At 46.3% G+C, this 18,047-nt stretch overlaps 1 protein-coding gene and 1 long non-coding RNA gene across 4 annotated transcripts in view; one reads left to right on the top strand and one right to left on the bottom strand.

Annotated features, from left to right (window-relative positions):
- Positions 1-10,367, bottom strand: part of SLC16A7 (solute carrier family 16 member 7) — a 134,461-nt gene extending 124,094 nt beyond the window's left edge. Inside the window, exon 1 of one of the 3 annotated variants that reach the window (XM_005297970.5) lies at positions 10,033-10,367. The gene's annotated coding sequence lies outside the window, so the exon portion shown is untranslated. Of the gene's footprint in view, positions 1-9,014; positions 9,314-10,032 lie in introns of those variants that run through there. The other 2 variants (XM_042855737.2, XM_042855679.2) reach the window with 2 other exon arrangements.
- LOC103305743 (uncharacterized) lies at positions 9,965-17,818 on the top strand. The gene is made up of 3 exons (XR_010590664.1): positions 9,965-10,105; positions 15,946-16,507; positions 17,166-17,818. It is a non-coding gene; the product is annotated as an uncharacterized LOC103305743 (long non-coding RNA).
- Positions 17,819-18,047: the final 229 nt, after the last annotated feature.

Here is an 18,047-nt window from a genome sequence, read left to right as displayed (position 1 = left end):
GATCTGCGGCAGCAATTCGGCGGAAGGTCCTTCGCTCCAAGTGGGAGTGAGGGACAGTCTGCCGAATTGCCGCCTAATAGCTGGACGTGCCGCCTCTCTCCAGAGTGACTGCCCCAAGTACCTGCTTGGCAAGCTGGTGCCTAGAGCCGGCCCTGCTAAAGATAGCTACAGCACTTGACCTAAGATTTAAGAATCTGAAGTGCCTTCCAAAATCTGAGAGGGACGAGGTGTGGAACATGCTTTCAGAAGTCTTCAAAGAACAGCACTCAGAGGCAGAAACTGCAGAACCCGAACCACCAAAAAAGAAAATCAATTTTCTGTTGGTGGAATCTGACTCAGATGATGAAAATAAACGTGCCTCAGTCCGCAATGCTCTAGATCATTATTGAGCAGAACCCATCATTAGCATGGAAGCATGTATTCTGGAATGGTGGGCGAAGCATGAAGGGGTATACAAACATAAGCACGGATTTCCCCTCTGCCCGGTGGGTGCTCGACCCCCCTCCCGTGCCTGGCCCCATCTTTGCCCTGCCTCTTCCTGCTCCTGCACCACCCTTTCCCCACCCCCATTCCACCCCTTCCCCAAAGTCCCCACCCTCTTCCCCCAAGTCCCTGCCCCCGCCCCGCTTCTTCCCCTAAGCGCGCCGCGTCCCCACTCCTCCCCCTCCTTCCCGGAAAGTCATAAGCGCTGCCAAACAGCTGTTAGGTGTCAGGAAACGCTGGAAGAGGGGGGGAGGAGGGTGGGGGAGGAGGGGGGGTGCGGCGCACTCGGGGGGGAAGAAGGAGGCGAGGAGGGGGGAGTTTGGTTTTTCCCCAGGGGTGTTCCAGCCCTGGAGCACCCACGGAGTCAGCGCTTATGTATACAAATATTTATCATATCTGGCATGTAAATACCTTGCAACATAATTGCCTTGCAATGTAAATTTTGCACAAGGTAAATATAGCTGAAGGATAAATATAACTTACTATAAAATACGTTATTCAGTATACAACTGATTTCATCCAATAAGAATGTTAGTTGGAAGAAGGAATGGCTTTGAAAGCAGTATTCAGACTTCAGTAATTATGAGATGACAACCTACTTAACTAGGGTTCAGAAACATTGAAATGACGGATCCCAATTTAGACACCTAATTTAGATTTGACAAGATAATTATTGGGCAGTGTGCTAAAGAAACAATGTATTGCTCTGAATAAATATGTCGCTAATAAACTATGTTCTGCTTATGCATCTGTGATAGGATTCCTAAATGTAAAAAAATAACCAGTCAGTAAATCATATAATTCCCTTATTAAAGTTAAATACATATTTTGTACCCTTCCTGTAAAGAATTGTTCAGGCTTCTATAAACGTGATTAGCAATTTGGCAACAAAAATTGTGCCTAATTTGCCAACAAATAGGTACACCTCTACCCCGATATAATGCAACCCAATATAACACGAATTCGGATATAACGTGGTAAAGCAGCGCTCTGGGGGGGGGGGGGCAAGTTCGATATAACGTGGTTTCACCTATAACGCGGTAAGATTTTTTGGTTCCCGAGGACAGCGTTATATCGGGGTAGAGGTGTATAAAGAAATTTAAAATTTCATACAGCGTCACTGAAATACATGTCCATTGGTAAGAACAATATTAATTAAGTGGGACAGCTAGACAAACAAAATTTCTGCACACTATGGCACATTTTATCCAGAGATACAGGTTGTTTAACTAGTTAAACAAGAATGTCTTCTTACATTAACAATGATCAGTGCAAGCATATTAGTAACAAGTACTATTAATAGTTTAGTTTAAATAAATAAAATAAAAAGAACAAGCAAGTTTTTTTATCCCATTATGACAAAAATTCCTATAAAATATTTCTGAAGTATAAAAGCACTGGTCAGTGCTAGTGTAGTTAATGACCTGGTTGTATTTTTTTTTTTTTTTTTTTACCACGGCCGTCGATTAATCACAGTTAACTCAAAAAAATTAATCACAGCTTTAATCACACTGTTAAACAATAGAATACCAATTGAAATTTATTAAATATTTTGGATGTTTTTCTACAGTTTCATATATATTGTATTCTGTGTTATAATTGAAATCAAAATGTATATTATTTTTATTACAAATATTTGCAGTGTAAAAATGATAAACAAAAGTAATAGTATCAGTTCACCTCACACAAGTACTATAGCGCAATCTCTTTGTCATGAAAGTGCAACTTACAAATGTAGATTTTTTTTGTCACATAACTACACTCAAAAACAAAACAATGTAAAACTTCGGAGCCTACAAGTCTACTCAGTCCTACTTAATGTTCAGCCAATCACTAAGACAAACAAGTTTGTTCACATTTACAGGGATTAATGCTTCCCGCTTCTTGTTTATAATATCACCTGAAACTGAGAATAAGCACTGTTATAACCGGAGTCGCAAGATACTTACGTGTCAGATATGCTAAACATTTGTATGCCTCTTCCTGAGGACATGCTTCCATGCTGATGATGCTCATTAAAAAAATGTTAACTAAATTTGTGACTGAACACCTTGGGGGAGAATTGTATGTCCCCTGCTCTGTTTTACTCACATTCTGCCATATATTTCATGTTATAGCCATCTCATATGATGACCCAGCACATTATTCATTTTAAGAACATACGAGCGGCCATATTGGGTCAGATCAAAGGTCCATTTAGCTCAGTATCCTGTCTTCCAACAGTGGCCAATGTCAGGTGCCCCTGCAAATGGACGCTTCTGGCAAACAGAGGCTAGGAACACCATCCCTGCCCATGCTCGCTAATAGCCATTGATGGATCTATCCTCCATGAACTTATCTAGTTCTTTTTTGAACCCTATTATAGTGTTGGCCGTCACAACATCCACTGTCAAGGAGTTCTAGAGGTTGACTGTGTGTTGTGTGAAAAAATACTTCCTTTTGTTTGTTTTAAACCTGCTGCCTATTAATTTCATTTGGTGACCCCTCGTTCTTGTGTTATGAGAAGGAATAAATAACACTTCCTTATTTACTTTCTCCACACCAGTCAGATTTTATAGATCTCAATCATATCACCCCTTAATCATCCCTTTTCCAAGTTGAAAAGTCCAAGGCTTATTAATCTCTCCTCATACGGAAGCCATTCCATACTCCCTAATCATTTTGTTGCCCTTTTCTATACCTTTTCCAATTCCAATATATATTTTTGAGATGGGGCCACCACATTTGCACGCAGTATTGAAGATGTGGGCATACCATGGATTTATATATGCGCAGTATGATATTTTCTGTCTTATTATCAATCCGTTTCTTAATGATTCCCAACATTCTGTTTGCTTTTTTGACTCTCGGTGCACATTGAGTGGATGTTTTCAGAGAACTATCCACAATGACTCCAAGATCTTTTTCTTGAGTGGCAACAGCTAATTTATACCCCATCATTTTATATGTATAGTTGGGATTATGTTTTCCAATGTGCATTTCTTTGCGTTTATCAACATTGAATTTCATCTGCCATTTTGTTGCCCAGTCACCAAGTTTTGAGAGATCCTTTTGTAGCTCTTCACAGTCTGCCTGGTTAAAGTTAAGTTTTGAATCACCTCACTGTTTACTCCTTTTTCCCAATCATTTATGAATAAGTTGAATAGGACTGGTCCCAGTACAGACCCCTGGGTGACACCACTATTTAACTCTCTCCATTCTGAAAACTGGCATTTATTCCTACCCTTTGTTCATAGAATAGGAATCATAGAATATCAAGGTTGGAAGGTACCTCAGGAGGTCCAACCCCCTGCTCAAAGCAGGACCAATCCCTGGACAGATTTTTACCCCAGATCCCTAAGTGGCACCCTCAAGGATTGAACTCACAACGCTGGGTTTAGCAGGCCAATGCTCAAACCACTGAGCTATCCCTCCCCCCTATCTTTAACCAGTTACCAATCCATGAGAGGTCCTTCCCTCTTATCCTATGACTGCTTACTTTGATAAGAGCCTTTAGTGAGGGACCTTGTCAATGGCTTTCTGAAAATCTAAGTACACTATGTCCACTGGATCCCCCTTGTCCACATGCTTGTTGACCCCCTCAAAGAATTCTAGTAGATTGGTGAGGCATGATTTCCCTTTACAAAACACATTGACTCTTCCCCAACAAATTATGTTCATCTATGTGTCTGACAATTTTGTTCTTTACTATAGTTTCAACCCAGTTTACCTGGTACTGAAGTCAGGCTTACCGACTTGTAATTGCCAGGATCACCTCTGGAACCCTTTTTAAAATTGGTGTTAAATTAGCTATCCTCCAGTGATTTGGTACAGAAGCTGATTTAAATGATAGGTTACAGACTACAGTTAGAACACTTTCACTGCATATTTGACAAAACGCAAAGAAGCTACCAATGTGATATTTCTAAAGACAGCTACAACACTCAACCCAAGGTTTAAGAATCTGAAGTGCCTTCCAGAATCTGAGAGGGATGAGGTGTGGAGCATGCTTTCAGAAGTCTTAAAAGAGCAACACTCTGATGGGGAAACTGCAGAACCAGAACCACCAAAAAAGAAAATCAACCTTCTGCTGATGGCATCTGACTCAGTTGATAAAAATGAACATGCGTCAGTCTGCACTGCTTTGGATCGTTATCGAGCAGAACCCGTCATCAGCATGGATGCATGTCCTCTGGAATGGTGATTGAAGCATGAAGGGACATATGAATCTTTAGCGCATCTGGCACATAAATATCTTGCCACACTGGCTACAACAGTGCTATGCGAATGCCTGTTCTCACTTTCAGGTGATACTGTAAACAAGAAGCGGGCAGCATTGTTTCCTGCAAATGTAAACAAACTTGTTTGTCTGAGCGACTGGCTGAACAAGAAATAGGACTGAGTGGACTTGGAGGCTCTAAAATTTTACATTATTTTAATTTTGAATGCAGTTTTTTTGTACATAATTTTACATTTGTAAGTTCAACTTTCATGATAAAGAGATTGAACTACAGTACTTATATTACGTGAAATGAAAAATACTATTTCTTTTGTTTTTTACAGTGCAAACATTTGTAATCAAAAATAAATATAAAGTGAGCACTGTATACTTTGAATTCTGTGTTGTAAGTGAAATCAATACATTTGAAAATGTAGAAAATATCCAAAAATATTTTAAAATAGTATTCCATTATTGTTTAATGGTGCAGTTAATCGCACAATTAATCACGATTTTTAAATCACTTGACAGCCCTATTTTTTACCAAATATTATATTCAAGATTTTTTTAAACATTATAATAATAACTGACTGAAAGCTTCAATTTGGAAGAACACTTTTTTTTTAATCACAAGGATAATTTAGGGTAAGGATTAGAGTTAAGCATAGAATGGATTTTTTTGGTTTGGGGACTGACACCCCCCCAATCAAAAAAAAAAGATCTAGTTTGATTCACCAAAATCATTTTCCTTTTTTTTATTTTTTTATTGAAGAACTTTAAACAATTTCACTTTGAATGGACTGAAACATTTCAAGTTGATTCTAAATGAAATTTTTTGGAGGGAGGGGTTTGATTCATTTTGAGTCAACCAAAATGTTTTAGCCAACTCAACACAATTTTTAAAAAGATTTTTATTTTGATTTGGCAGTTTTCAGGTGTTTTTCATGCTTTTGTGTGATTTAAAAAAAACTGGCCATTTTTTAATTCAAAATGTCATTTTAAAATGAAATGTGTCAAAATGAAAAAGCTAAAACAATGTTTTGATTTAAAAAAACATTTTTTTCTTGGCTGAAATTCTTTGTTGAATTCAACTCAATTTTACAAATAGTTTTGGATCATGGGAAACGTATTTGTTGATGAAAAAGCTATTCATCATAAATTTTTTGCCCAGATGTAGTCGGGATCTTGCAACTGGATTCACATGGGTGGATTCTTGTGTGTGCACAAAGCCCCATTGCAGTCAAACATCCCTATGGACCAATTGCAGGATCTAGCCCTTAGTAATTTTTACAGTTGCTTTTTACATAGCATTCCTATAACTCAATATATTTTCAAGTTCTAGGACAAATATACATTGTATAACTAGAGATGTCTCTTTTATTTTTTCAAATTGCATTAAATTTGAGACTCATGTTAGTCACTTGTTCATTAATTTTTCTCTTATGCATATTAAAATTGTATCAGTATTAGCATCATAACTGATTGATGTTTTACAAAATAGCAAAGCCAAGGGCTGAAGAACAACTTTGTGATGGAATGACTCATGATTCATCAATAAGCACAACACCTTGCAATGGCATACAAGTAGCTAATGTAGCTACCTAAACAATAAAATAAGATAAAGCTGAAAACAACTAAAAAGCCTATTATTGAAAAATTGATCTTCTATTCTACACTAGCTAACCTGAGAAGATTAAGGTCTAGGAAATCCCTACAAGTAATAATATTTCCCCCAGGATGAAACTCACCCACTTTGACTTTTACCTTTCACCCGCTGATGTTTGTCATGCCTCTTTTAAGATTATATTTCCACATTAGCCTAACGGGGGGGAGGAATAGCTCAGTGGTTTGAGCATTGGCCTGCTAAACCCAGGGTTGTAAATTCAATCGTTGAGGGGGGGCCACTTGGGGATCTGGGGCAAAATCAGTGCTTGGTCCTGCTAGTGAAGGCAGGGGGCTGGACTCAATGACCTTTCAAGGTCCTTTCCACTTCCATGAGATGGGATATCTCCATTAATTATAACTGTAACCCCTGAAGGCTATGATAAGAAAACAGAAGGGGGAAATGTAAAGGTGTATTTTGAAGGATAAATATGGGTAGAACAAACACAGATACTGAGTATTCTGGTAGAGCAACATTTTTATGATAAAGGAAATGACTTCTAACTGGGGGCAGTCCTGACAACTATTGCTTTTATTGTGGAAAACAGACAAGATAAAATCACTAAGATAAAAGCTCAATACTACATTAAATAAACTACCACTAACTCCTCATACAGTTATTACTCCATACTAAGTTACACACTTAAGAGAAATATCTAATAGAAAAAGCCATCCTCAACTCTCTTCTGATGAAACTGATAAGTATCAGTTTCTATCCCTCAAAGTTAATTTATAAATTAATTTTAATGGTTAGAGAAACTGAATCTATTCAGCATTCTTTATCAAAAAGAATATCAGAAATCTTCAGTATTAAAGAACTTTAATATGCAATCTAGAACTAAAGGAGAGGGGAGACGGTTCTCTTTTTAAAAAAATTATGTATCTTATTAATATTCCCAAATATAACTAACTTAAACATGAACCATTTTCCTTCCTTTATTGGCCCTCTCTTGTAATTTCTTTCTACTTTTTCTATCTGTCCAAAATATTTGCCTTTAAGCATGACCTTCATATGATTCAACTCTCTTTAGACCTGGGCTGGTATGTTGCTAGGCTTATCTGCTGTGCTGTTGAGTTTACAGCCCCACTCCTGTAAAGGAAGCTGTGTGCACCTATTTCATTATTATTTGATAAGTAGCTTGAGCTACAGCAATACAAAGAATTACTATTGAGACCAATGAAACATATAAGGAAGGCTCCACAAGCCAGTGACCTCAGTTTGTTCAGATGTTTTAACCACAAAGGCTTTCAACAATTATCTCAGTAAGATTCCTACTTCACCAATGGCCACTCTGCATGTCTGAACTGTCCCTGCCTTAGATGTGAAAATTCAGGGGGACTCATTCCTATGTTGATATTGTGCCTGGGACAGAGACTGAGGAGATAATGTGCCTTCTAGATTGTGCCTGGGACAGAGACTGAGGAGATAATGTGCCTTCTACATACTAGGACTGCCAGGGGACAGTTAAATCTAGCATGGGTTAGCGGCGGGCAGCTTCTTGGCCTGCTCTAAACTTGGGCTTCAGCTGTAAGATTATATGGGCCATTCCAGCAGCCAAAAATAGCTGAGGCATGGCAGTGCCTCACTGATGCCCCGTGTACCAGGGCACCCTGCAACAGAATCAGGGTGGTAGTGCAGGCCTAATTATGCTCCTCCTGCTAAGGAAGCCCCTTAAATTGGAAACATTCCCTGAAGGAACTTTAGGACTACTTTGCACCCGTTATATCTGGAAGTATGCTGAAGTATATGAAGTAGCTGCAGTAACAAAATGAACTCCCCCATGTCTACTTCTCCCTTTATACACTGCCAGTGACACCGTTAGATCAATAAATATCAACCACCATAACCAACACCAGAATGATTGTAGTAGTAATCAGAGCAATATAATACACAGAGCTGTAGAGTCGGGAACCTTATTCCCCCACAGCTCAGAGAGGGCTGCGGGGACAGGATCTCTATTTCCTTCAGTCCCACCTCTCATAACAATAAGTTAATCAGGTTTTTTTTTTTTAGAAGTTCCCACGTTTCCCTCTGGAGCGCTCCCCTGTGTGCAAGTGCCTTTGTAGAGTGTGAGCTAGAGTCGGGCAGTCTCCGGGCGGGAGGCAGCACAGCCACCCCCAGGTAGCCCTTGCCAGGCTTATGCTGAGTGAACTCAGCACTGTAGGGCTGCGTTTCACGCGACCCCAGCTTCCCCTGAACGAACCAACTGGGCGATGCCAGGCCGCCGAGCCCACCTCCCCTCCCAGGCGGATCCGGTTCCCTTCCTCATCCTCCATTCCTCTCCAGCTGCCTTCCACCGCCTCCGCGCCGTTTCCTATTGGCCACCGCGCCGGTGGGGTGGGAGGAGAAGCAGCAGCAGCAACACGCGCTGAGCATCGCCAGCCGCCGCCCCTGGCCCAGCCCCGTCTGGCCGCTGCACCCCACGGCTCTGTCCCTGGGCAGGCTCAAGGGCCAGTCGCTGAAGGGCGCTGACAACGGGACGGGCGACGCCAGCCCAACGCTGGCCCGTGGTCTGCCCAGTAGCACGCCCCGCCTGGGGCAGCTCCAGCGCGGGGGAGGAGAAAGGGGCCGGGCTGTGTGAGGCACGGAGGCTAAGGAGGCACGCGGGATGCTACCGCCGCCTCCCCCTGCTGCAGCGCAGACACAAAGGCGTGAGCCAAGCGCGCTCACCTCCTCTCCCCTGCAGCGCTGCCAAGCAGCAGATCCCACCGCAGGTAGCTACCCACAGTAACCGGCAGTCCCGGGAATGGCCCCGGCCTCGTGGTCAGAGAAACATCCCCCGAGGGATGGAGCAGTCCCGCCTACAGCGCGCCATGGTGCGGGGCAGCGCAGCGGGGGCGGCTTCTGCGCTTCTCTTCGCCGCTCAGGAGACTGGGGTGGGGCTGCCGGGTGCCCAACCACCGCCACAGGGACACTTCAGCTTGCGGGGATGGGAGCGAGCACTGGGCACGACCCAAGGGCAGCCGCTCTTTGTGTGCTGCGGCAGCGGCTAGGAGTGCGGCTCTGGGGTGGGGGCGGGCGGACCTGCAGCTCACAAACAATCCGAGAGCAGCAGCAGCTGTAGTGGTGCCGTGTGGCTGTGTGTGCTTGAGTCTGTCACGTGCTAGGGTACCCGCCCCTTGCCCACAACCCAAGGGCAGCAGCAATTGTGGTGGTGCCCGTTTGTGTGTGTGTGACTGACTAAGGCTGTGCTGAGGTACCTGCCCCTTGCCCACAACCCAAGGGCAGCAGCAATTGTGGTGGTGCCCGTTTGTGTGTGTGTGAGTGACTAAGGCTGTGCTGGGGTACCTGCCCCTTGCCCACAACCCAAAGGCAGCAGCTCGTGTCTGGGGTGTGTGTCAGTGGCAATGAGCGAGGCTGCTGGGGCATCCTCTCCTCGCACACAAGCCAATGGCAGCCGCTGTTTCTGCAGGGTGTGTGTCAGTATGTGAGACCACTGGGCCGCCTGCAGCCCACACACACACACACTCCAACGGCGGCAGCAGCAGCGCTTGAGAGCGTGTCTGAGAGCGACCCCTGCGCAGCACGCAGCCTGCCCGCTACCCACCGGGGGCAGCAGCTGGTACACACAATGGGCACGAGCACTAGCCCTGGCGCCAGCCCCCTTCGCTCCCCGGGCCCTCCCAGGCAGGGGCCACGATAAGCGGCCTCCTCCTCCTCCTCCCTCCTGAGGGGTCGGTTACGTTACCTGGTCTCTAGCTTGGGCTGGGTGGGCTGGATCTAATCCCGCCGCCGCCGCCGGCTCCTCTCACTGCCACTGGGTGAGTGGATTTATTTATTTATTTATTTATTCCCCATGACGTGTCCCCAGCAGCAGGAGGAGGGAGCCTTGTGTTTGTCTGGGCCAGGCGGTTGCCCCTGCTGCTCCCGGACCTGCTGCCGTTCCCGGCCCGCAGTACAAGGCGTCGGTTTCCTGGGGAATGGTGACAAAGGGTCAGCCGCTGCGGCGACTATAGCAGCTGCCAGGTGGCTGGGCGGAGGCTGCTGCCGGAGCCGCCTCCTGGGCTACCCAACCGGGCTCCTGACCCTGCCTGATGGAAGGGGGGTTAGGGGGGAGGCGAGGAGACCGAGAAGGCGGGGGGGGGGGAATGGGTGTCAGACCAGAGGGGCAGTAGCGGGAGGGGAGCGGGTGTCAGACTAGGCGGGCAGTAGTGGGAGGGGAGTGAGTGTCAGACCAGAGGGGTAGTAGTGGCAGGGGAGCGGGTGTCATACAAGAGGAGCAGTAGTGGGGATGGGAGCGGGTGCAGACCAGAGGGACAGTAGCTGTATGGGAGTGGTGTCAGACCAGAGGGGCATTAGTGGGGATGGGAGCGGGTGTCATACAAGAGGGGTAGTAGTAGGAGGGGAGCAGGTGTTGGGCCAGAGGGGCAGTAGTGGGAGGGGAGCGGGTGTCAGGCCAGAGGGGCAGTAGTGGGAGGGGAGCGGGTGTCAGGCCAGAGGGGTAGTAGCAGCGGGAAGCGGGTGTCATACGAGAGGGGTAGTAGTGGGAGGGGAGTGAGTGTCAGACCAGAGGGGCAGCAGTGCGGATGGGAGCGGGTGTCAGACCAGAGGGACAGTAGCTGGATGGGAGTGGGTGTCAGACCAGAGGGGTAGTAGTGGGAGGAGAGTGGGGGTCAGACCAGAGGGGTAGTAGCAGGTGGGGAGCGGGTATCATACTAGAGGGGTAGTAGCAGGAGGGGAGCAGGTGTCAGACTAGGGGGGCAGTAGTGGGATGGGAGCGGGTGTCAGACCAGAGGGGTAGTAGTGGGAGGGGAGCGGGTGTCGGGCTAGAAGGGTAGTAGTCGTGGGCAGCCTCCTCAACTTCCTAGATTCCCAGACCCAACAAGGCCTCCAAGATCAATTGATCTATTCACTCCTCTACATGGGCAAGAGCTTCCACACTCACACACACGCACAGAACAGGGATGGGCAAACTTTTCGGCCCGAGGGCCACATCAGGGAATAGAAATTGTATGGAAGACCATGAATGCTCACAAAATTGGGGTTGGGGTGTGGGAGCGGGTGAGGGCTCTGCTTGGGGTTGCAGGCTCTGGGGTGGGGCTGGGAATGAGGAGTTTCGGGCGTAGGAGGGTGTTCTGGCCTGGGACCGAGGGGGTTCAGAGTGGGATCAGGCCTGGGGCAGGGGTGCGGGAAGGGGTGCAGGTTCCGGCTAGGGGTGTGGGCTCTGGGGATGAGAGGATTGGGGTGCAGAAGGGTGGTCCATGCTGGGATCGAGGGGTTTGGAGAGTGGGAGGGGGATCAGGGCTGGGGCAGGGGGTTGGGGCGTGGGGAGAGGCTCAGGGGTGCAGGCTCCGAGCGGCGCTTACTTCAAGCAGCTCCTGGAAGCAGTGGCATGTCCCTTCTCCAGCTCCTATGTGTGGAGTGGCCCCGACCCTCAGAACGGGACCATGCCATGGCTTACGGGAGCTGCATGGTGTGGCCCCCGACCCGGGGGTCGGAGTGCCAGAGCGGGGCCAACCCACGTGTTGCAGCCCTCAACCCAGTGCCCCAGCAGGAGCTTGCAGGCTGGCTTAAAATAAATAAATGGAGATATACGTAGCTCATAGAGCCAGAAGGGACCTTGAAAGGTCATTGAGTCCAGCCCTCTCCTTTCACTAGCAGGACCAAGTACTGATTTTGCCCCAGATACCTAAGTGACCCCCTTAATGATTGAACTCACAACCCTGTATTTAGCAGGCTAATGCTCAAACCACTGAGCTCTCCCCCTCTAGTTTGCCTTCCTCTGATCCAGGATAAGCTGAGACCCCCAACCCTCCCGTAAGCCTGGACCAAATAATTGTATGATGTGGTTTTGTTTTGTTTTTATAAGGGGGAGAAGGAGAGGACAAGGGCACTTGGCCCATCAAAACCTGTCAAGTGTGACACCTTTCACATGACACTCATGCTTTTGGCAGGCAAAGTGTCAAACTCTCCCAGCCCTTAGTATTACACGCCTGACACTTCTCAGTACATGATCCAGTTTTCAGCTGCTCATATCTTTGCAGCACTATAACCTTTGGGGCTGAATTTTTCCATGCCTGGTGTCTGCGTCAGGCTGAAGTATTTTGGAGAGTTTGGAAGCTAAAATGGTGAAGCTGTTTCTGAGAATGAGGTTATAGAAAAATTCATTATTTTACCCATGCTAAAAATAAATACTTGGGGCCAGGACTTCAAAATTTGGCAGTGCAGTGCCCTTTTTGATAGTGGCGTGCCTTGTTCCATCATTGTGAAAATCAGCCCAAATCTGGCCAAGTTATAAACTTCACTAAAAAAATTTCAAGTTCACACATGTTCAGTAGATGTTTGTTAGAATGGCAGCTAAATTTTCTGAAGATTCCATCCTTAAGCCAGGGGTCTTTTGGAAAAAATAATATGTGATCATGTAATCAAAGACTGCATCATAATACAGATGCACAAGAGGGCCAAATTAAGGTTCCGTGAGCAATCTTGATTCTAGCATTTCGTAATTTTGTGTAAGACTTTGCAATCTTAATATATTTTTATTGTAATTTTAAACTAAAAGATAAAGAAATTCCAAATGTCCTTTATACTGGGGAAATTTGCACTGGGCTGGGAGCCAGAAGGTTTGGTCTCAACAACTGAATACTGGTAATATTTCTGTAAAGCTCACAGGTCTTATTATTGACCTCACATCTTCAGCTCCAGAGGTAGAAACTATCATTCCCCCATTTTATATATAGGAAAACAGAGGTTATACAAGGTCTGGCAGACCTGGATATTAACACAGTTAGGAAGAGAACCCAGGTCTCTAACATTACAGCCTCAAGTCCCTTCCACTCAACCTTTCAAAATCAATCTGCCAAAATGATGAGCTTAGTTATTCTGCTCCTAAACCACACTCTGCTCCCAGAGCCAGGAACAGAACCAAGGATCATACCCACCATTTCACTGCTGTCTCACAAATAAGAACAGCCATACTGGGTCAGACTAATGGTCCATCTAGCTCAGTATCCTGTCTTCCAACAGTGGCCAATGCCAGATGCATCAAAGGAATTAACAAAACAGGACAATTATCAAGTGATTCATCCCCTTTTCTCCATTCCCAGCATCTTGCAGTCAGAAGCTTAGGGACACCCAGAGCATGTATCCTTGACCATCTTGGCTAATAGCCATTGGTGGACCTATCCTCCATAAACTTACCTAATTTTTTTTTGTACCCAGTTATAGTTCTGGCCTTCACAACATCCCTGGCAACTAGTTCTACAGATTCACTGTATGTTTTGTGAAGAAGTACTTTCTTATGTTTGTTTTAAACCTGCTGCCTATTAATTTAATTGGATGGCCCCATGGTCCTGTGTTATGTGAAGGGGTAAATAACACTTCCATGATCACTTTCTCCACACCATTCATGATTTTGTAGACCTCTATCTTATCCCTCCCTTAGTCATCTCTTTTCCAAGATGAAAAGACCCAGTCTTTTCAATCTCTCCTCATATAGAAGCTGTTCCATACCCCTCATCATTTTTGTTGCCCTTTTCTGTACCTTTTCCATTACTAATATATCTTTTTTGAGATGGGGTGACCGGAACTGCACACCGTATTGTGGGCATACCATCCATTTGTATAGTGGCATGATATTTACTGTCTCATTTTTTTATCCCATTCCTAATGGTTCCTAACATTGTTAGTTTTTTGACTGCTGCTGCCCATTGAGCAGATGCTTTCAGAGAACTATTCACAATTACTCCAAGATCTCCTTCTTGAGTGGTAATAGCTTATTTAGATCCCATCATTTTGTCTGTATAGTTGAGATTAGGATTTCCAATATCATTACTTTACATGTATCAACACTGAATTTTATTTGCCATGTTGTTGCATAGTCACCCAGTTTTGTGAGATCCCTTTGTAACTCTTTGCAGTTTGCTTTGGCCTTAACTATCTTGAGTAATTTTGTATCATTTGCAAACTTTGCCACCTCACTGTTTACCCCTTTTTCCAGATCATGTATGAATATGTTGAACAGTACTGATTCCAGTACAGATCCCTGCGGGACACTGCTATTTACTTCTCTCTCCAGTCTGAAAACTGACCATTTATACCTTCCTTTGTTTTCTGTCTTTTAAGCAGTTATTGATTCTTGGGAGGTCATTTCCTCTTATCCCATGACTGTTTACTTTGCTTAAGAGCCTTTGGTGAGGGACATTGTCAAAGGCTTTCTGAAAGTCCAAATACACTGTGACAGGTTCCCCCGGGGTGCCACTTGGAACTGGGGTACCACTGAGCCTACCTGACCCACCAGCCTGGGCCCTTTCACTGTACTGATGAGGCAAGCCAGCCAAGCCCTCCCTCAGGCTTTAGACTTCACTTAACCAGCACACATACAGGTAAGGGACACACCCATCTGCAGCTTTACAACACATGCTGAGGTCAGCTAGAGAACTGCCCAGTATTCAAGTACACGCGCCACTCTGGAGTACACACCCAAAATTATACTGTCTTTTGCTGCACAGAGAACTGTACAACATAAACTCATGAAATTTGCCCTCTTTCTCAATGTGGAGAGAGATATGCAACAGCTTTTGCCCCCCAGTTATGAATTCTACACACTGGATTTTAGATAAAACAGAAACAAGTTTATTAACTACAAAAGATAGATTTTATGTGATTATAAGGGATAGCAAATAGATCAAAGCATATTACCCAGCAAATAAAACATAATCTAAGATTAACATACTAAAGATATTGGTTACAAGTGGCTAATTCTCACCCTAACTGATGTTTTAGGCAGATTGCAGAGACTTGCTTGCAGCTTAAAACTCCAGATATTCCTTTCACAGGCCAGACACTCTCTAGCTTGGGCTCAGCCCTTCCACCCCAGCTCAGTCCTTTTTTTTCTTGGGTGTTTCCAGCAGCCTTCTTTCTTGGGTGGGAAGTTAGTGAAAAATGAACTATGATGGGGACAGGGATGGGGAGGGATAGCTCAGTGGTTTGAGCATTGGCCTGCTAAACCCAGCGTTGTGAACTCAATCCTTGAGATGGCCATTTAGGGATCTGGGGCAAAAATCTGTCTGGGGATTGGTCCTGCTTTGAGCTGGTGGTTGGACTAGATGACCTCCTGAGATCCCCTCCAACCCTGATATTCTATGATGTCACTTCCCTCCCTTAAGTAGGCTTTGCGTATATCTGGAATCCTTTGTCTCCCAGTTTGATTCCCACCCCCAGTCAGGGGAAGATACTAATATTATTATGGAGTCCAGTACCAGGTTACTTGGTCACATGTCCCTGCAGCCATAACTCAGGCCTTGGCTACACTTGCGAGTTACAGCACTGTAAAGGCTCCCCCAATGCTGTAACTCACTCCCTGTCCACACTGGCAAGGCATTTGCAGCACTGTATCTCCTTGGTTGCAGCGCTGCATGTACTCCACCGCTCCGAGAGGAATAGCGAGTATTGCGCTGCTGCTGCAGCACTGCGGCGCCAGTGTGGCCACCCAATGCGCTGTGAATGGCCTCCAGAATTATTCGGCAGTATCCCACAATGCCTGTTCTAGCCACTCTGGTCATCAGTTCAAACTCTACTTCCCTGGCCTCAGGTAACCAACCATGTGACCGACCCTTTACATTCCCTGGGTATTTTAAAAATCCCCTTCCTGTTTGCTCAGCCTGGCATGGCGTGGAGTGCTATCAGCGAATCTTTCCAGGTGACCATGCCTCCACGCGCCAAGCGAGCCCCAGCATGGAGCAATGGCAAGTTGCTGGACCTCATCAGTGTTTGGGGAGAGGAAGCTGTCCAGTGCCAGCTGCGCTCCAGCCGTAGGAATTACGATACCTTCGGGAAGGTATCAAAGGACATGGTGGAAAGGGGCCATGACCGGGACGCCCTGCAGTGCAGGATTAAAGTGAAGGAGCTGCGGAGTGCCTACCGCAAAGCCCGCGACGCAAACGGCTGCTCGGGTGCTCCCTCCGCGACCTGCTGATTCTACAAAGAGCTGGATGCGATACTTGGGGTTAACCCCACCTCCACTCCGAGCACCACCATGGACACTTCAGAGCCGGTGTGGGGGGGGGAGGAGGAGGAAAACGGGAGTGATGGTGGTGGGCCGAATGGAGACACCCTGGAATCCCTGGAGCCATGCAGTCAGGAGCTCTTCTCAAGCCAGGAGGAAGGTAGCCAGTCGCAGCGGCCGGTACTTGGTGGAGGACAAACAGAAGAGCAGGTTCCCGGTAAGCGGGTTTTTTTTCGGGAAGGAATTTTTTGGTGCGGGCTCTTTGGGAGAGGAGGGTTAGGCATGCATGCCCAGATGCGGAATAGTGCATTGATGTGGTTTATCACATCGCGGTAATCGGCCTCGGTAGTCTCCTCGAATGTCTCATCCAGAGCGTGTGCAATGCGCTTGCACAGGTTTATTGGGAGAGCCACCATGGTCCTTGTCCCAGCCAGGCTAACGTGTCCACGCCACTGTGCCGCGTGGGGCGGGGGGACCATTGCTGCACACAGGCAAGCTGCATATGGGCCAGGGCGGAAGCCGCATTGCAGTAGAAGACCCTCCCTTGCTTTCCAGGTCACCCTCAGCAGCAAAATATCGTCCAGGACGAACTCCTGTGGAAAATGTTGGGACAGTGTTCAGTGTAGGTGCCCCCTGAAGCTGTTGGCTGTCCCCAAGGCACAGAAACCCAGAGGGCAGTGCAGCCCTGAAACAATCAGTCCCCCTTACTCACCATTTTGAGGCTCTGTGGGATATGTGTGCTCTGTTTCGGACAGGAAAATTATGCTATTGTGTAGACCCTGTGTGTTTTCTACTCCTTAAGTGCAGGGGGAATCATTACTCTGTCTGGTATAAACAATGCTGCCTCTGTTAAATGTTGCATTTTGCCTATACAGCTGCATCAACCTTGAGACCTCAGCTGTCCCTCTTATCGCCTGCTCAGAGACTGCAAAGACTCAGGAAGAGACCGTGAAAAAGCAAAGAAGACATGCTGCAAGAAGTGATGCGGCAATCTATTAAAGAGAATGAGAAAGCACAGGACTGGAGGGCGAGAGAAAGTAGAATCTGCCAGGAAAACGCAGCGCACCGGCAGCAAAGCACCGCGCACCGGCAGCAAAGCACTGATAGGCTCATAAGCATCCTGGAGTGCCAAGCAGATGCTATCCAGGAGCTGGTAATCATGCAGAAAGAGGAGCAGTACCGCAAACGCAAATGCCACCCCCCCTACAGCCCTTGTCCCAAAACTCTTTCCGTTGTGCCCCACTGTCACCTCCAACCCACTTTCCCCAACTTCCGTGTTTTTCACGCCACCCGCTGCCTCCAACACCAGTATCTTCACCACCTAGCCCTGAAAACCACGACCCTTACCCTCTGCACTCATTCCCATCACCATGCAGTATAGCTGTCCTGAAGTGCAGCACTCATTGCACAGCACACCAAACAGGACATACGCGAATCTCTGATTGTACTGTTCCCCACTCCACTCCCTTGTTTCTTTTCAATAAATATTTTTTTTCTTTTCAATAAATGGATTCTTTGGCTTTGAAAACATTCTTTATTATTGCATAAAGTAAAAGACTCCTTAGCCCAGGAAATAAACAGGCACTGCAAGTCTGCTTGTCTGCTAAGCAGACACTGATTCCTAAAGATTGGAACTACTGCACTTCACTCCCATGCAGGGCACCAGATATCACTGCTGGTTTTCAGCCTCAGATTGCTCCCTCAAGGCATCCCTAATCCTTGCAGCCCCGCGCTGTGCCCCTGTAATAGCCCTGCTC

The sequence above is a fragment of the Chrysemys picta genome, chromosome 1 (assembly GCF_011386835.1).
Source record: "Chrysemys picta bellii isolate R12L10 chromosome 1, ASM1138683v2, whole genome shotgun sequence".
NCBI lineage: Eukaryota > Metazoa > Chordata > Testudines > Emydidae > Chrysemys > Chrysemys picta.
This window is presented reverse-complemented; position numbering and strand designations above follow the sequence as displayed.